The sequence below is a fragment of the Caretta caretta genome, chromosome 5, assembly GCF_965140235.1.
Source record: "Caretta caretta isolate rCarCar2 chromosome 5, rCarCar1.hap1, whole genome shotgun sequence".
NCBI classification, from domain to species: domain Eukaryota; kingdom Metazoa; phylum Chordata; order Testudines; family Cheloniidae; genus Caretta; species Caretta caretta.
Genome location: NC_134210.1, coordinates 20,136,103 through 20,139,556, shown reverse-complemented (window position 1 = coordinate 20,139,556; position 3,454 = coordinate 20,136,103). Strand labels below are relative to the sequence as shown.

The window sequence follows — 3,454 nt, the reverse complement described above, 5'->3', positions numbered from 1 at the left end:
AAAAAATTGCCTTATTACTTAAATTCTTCTGTTTAGACACTGAGACAGCCTTGTTTGATAGCAGCTGCCCACCTGAGAGGAATGAGGAAAGAAGAAATGCAAAATAAATAAATACCACAAGGATCCTAGCCTGTTCTCAGGTATTTGAAACCTATGCCAGAGGAGCTTATGTACATTTGGGCTCCTCTTCTTCCACAACACACCTTGCACCAGTTGCCTGGCAACCAAAGGAGCCCCATAGAACATGTGTGTGACATGGTATAATTGCTGTCACAATTTACTTCTGTAATTTTTTTCAAGACCATTAACCAAAACAGGATGTTTTCCCTGTCTGAAGGATAGGTAAGACCTGCCCGAATTTGCTGAAAAGCTATAAGGTATCTGTCAGAACCAAAGTGATTCACAAAATCTCCTGATAAATAGATATGTGGATGCACCTAACAAAATGATAAATTGGACTAGTTTAGAGAAAACTCGCATTAAATAAAGTGCCTATTCCTATTTATTACACTTTGCGCAGATTTTTTTATCCAAATATTTTAAAATAGTTGAATGGGAAAGAGGTAAATTGAAATTCTCACATCTTCCCCCCCCCCTTCTTTTCTGTTATAGGTGCTCAGAAACAGAAACTTATTGACTCACTGAAATTAATTAGATTTTTAGATGGTGTGTTTTTTTCTTTATTATTCATGCATTTTCTTCATTTACCAAGCCAGTCTGTGTCTCTCTGTACCAAGGGCAACATATCTTTTCCTTTTAACAAAGGTTTGTATAATTTTGTTCTTTTTCAGGGCATCTTGCTCAGCCTATGAGATAAATGCAAGCTTTATGGGGAAAATGGAAAAAATAAAAAACAAACCTTCAATCATGACAGAGTTCCCGATAACTATTTCCTGGATTTAGGAATAAAAACAACTAAAGGGCTTGGCTTAAATTTTTTCCCTCTTAATAGGAAGATTTCCATTTTAAAAAATACTAGATTGATACTTTATATGCACAGTGTTTGAAATATAGTATTTGGTATATTAAATACCAGAGATGAATCAAGAGGGTAATGAAGAGTAAAAATTTTCATAACTGGTTTTCCCCATATATTGCTCTCCCTTCCCCATCTTCCCATCCCTTACCTTCTCCCCTCATTTACAAATTCAAAAGCTGCAAGACACTGTGAAGTCTGCTAATCTCCGTGCTGTGCTGTTTATACTGCAAATATTAGTAAAGATTTACTAGTGCTAATTCATAGATGGGTTGGAAAGAACCTCCTGGCTTACCTAGTCTGTATACTCCAGCAGTGCAACATAGATTTCTTTGTTAACGCCCATGTATGAAAGATTTCCTTTTTGGTGGGGGAAGCTTTGGGATTGTGTTTCTGGAAGAACAGTGAGAATCTGAGGGAAGCAAATTCTAATCACTTTCCAAATGAAAAAGTTCACAGGATCAACAGACAGAAAAACTTAAAAGCCAACAGAAAATATAAAGTGAGAAAGCACACTTATATGGGGAGAATTAAATAATAATTTAATAAGAACAATAGCTAAATACACAGAGAGGAAAGATGTTCCAATAATCAGGGCTCTAGCCTGGGATCCAGATACAGTTCTGTGCTCTATCACTGAATCACCACTGAATCACCCGCTCTCTTGCTTCCACTGGCCTTTGGGCTTTTCCACCCTATTCTACTTCTGTGCTCCTCCCCACGCTTCACAGCTGGAGGGGAGAAGCAAGACAGCAGTTTGTCTAGAAATGCCAACCAAGGCCAGAATCACAGACGATATGAAGCTGGGGCTACACCAATTTACAGCATCTGAAGATCTGGCCCACAGATGTAAAGTAACAATTTTTTAAAAATTCTTCCCTACTGAGAAAAAGTCAATAAAAATAGCAGCCAGTCTCGATGCATAACCTAAGGACGTGTCTGAGCGGAACAGATGACAGTGCTTGCAAAAGTCTCCCGGCTGCTTCTCGCTGGTGCTCCCCGGGTCCCGTTGGGACGGCTCATGTCGGCAGTGGCTCATGGGGAGGCCATTGCAGCTTGGACATGGAAGAGCCTGTCTTTTGTGGTTGCTCTTCCTGGTGTTGGTGTATGCATGCTGAACTGCTACTTAAAGATGCAGCATGATCATGAAAGAGAAGAGTTTGTTCCTTATGCTCACCTCCGCATCAGGACCAATCCCTTCCTATGGGGAGATGGGAACAAAACTCTGTTTCACAACCCTCATACTAATCCTCTCCTGACTGGCTGTAAAGAGAATCACTGAACACCTGGATCACAGCAGCAATTTGGCCCATTGCTCTATTTGGACCAGCACATTGTATGGGACCCTGAATCTAAAAAATATTCTACATTCCTTGTACTGTCAAGTTATAAATGGCGTTCTGACATTTAGCCCTGTATTTGAAGAGGAGGTCACTTAACATAAAAAAATCCTAACCTATCAAAAACAAAAAAAAACCCAGGAACATTATGTTTGTGGCAAGGTGGGGTGTGAATCTACCCTGCACTAGCCTACCATGAACTAAATGTCCGTGTGGACCCTGCTGATGAGCATTTAACAGTTTGTTAAAATTATCTTACTCTGTCACTGCAGAAACAGCCAGAAAAGGAATAATAGATTGATTAACATATCCCCTTCCCAGAGCTGTGATGACATCACTGAGGATGCTTATAAAAACAAAATATTGGGTTGTGAATTTCAGCTCCGCTATAAACCAAAAGGGAACAAAATCATTCTTTGGCAAATGAAAAAAACAACAGCAGCCAATTCAGAGGAATTCATCCCAGGCCTCTTTTGCTCCTGCTGGTTTAAAATGACCATAGGTTGAGCCTAATGGCTTGTGTACATGGATAATTATACTGGTAAAATTCCCTGTGTAGACAAGTCCTAAGAGCCCACTTCCCCGAAAAAGTGCAAGTGCAAAAGGTTGTCCATGAGTCATTGCAACTGAGGCCCAATTTAAGGTAACTCTCAGGGTTACCATAACATGCATTTGATGCCCAGTAGCTACCTGACAACTCTGGAATTGGGGAAGTGCAAGACATATGACCTCTGTCCTTGCACTGGGCTCAGCACCTGTCCTATTAATCTACCCCATTGTGTCTAACAAGCACAATGCCTCTAGGAAGTTTATGGGAGAGGATAGGAGAACATAGCCACAGTCAGGGCCAAATTAACTCTCTTATGGGCCCGGGGCTATTAGATTTTGTGGGGCCCCTGGAGATTTGGAGTGGGGGATTGGACTCAGGGCTGGGGAAGGAGGTTGGGGTGCAGGAGGGGGTACAGCTCCAGCTGTGGGGGTGGACTATGGGGTGGGGCCAGGGATGGGATAGGGGGTTGGGGTGCAGCAGGAGGTTCGAGGTGTGGGCTCTGGGTGGGAGTTTGGGTGCAGGAGGGTGCTCTGGACTGGGACGGGGGTTGGCATGCAGGTGGGGGGGCAAGGTCTGGGAGGGAGTTTG

General features: G+C 42.2%; 1 pseudogene; it reads left to right on the top strand.

The window, feature by feature from the left end:
* The first annotated feature begins 1,928 nt into the window (after nt 1-1,928).
* LOC125637212 (cytochrome c oxidase subunit 6A1, mitochondrial pseudogene) lies at nt 1,929-2,530 on the top strand (annotated as a pseudogene).
* Nucleotides 2,531-3,454: the final 924 nt, after the last annotated feature.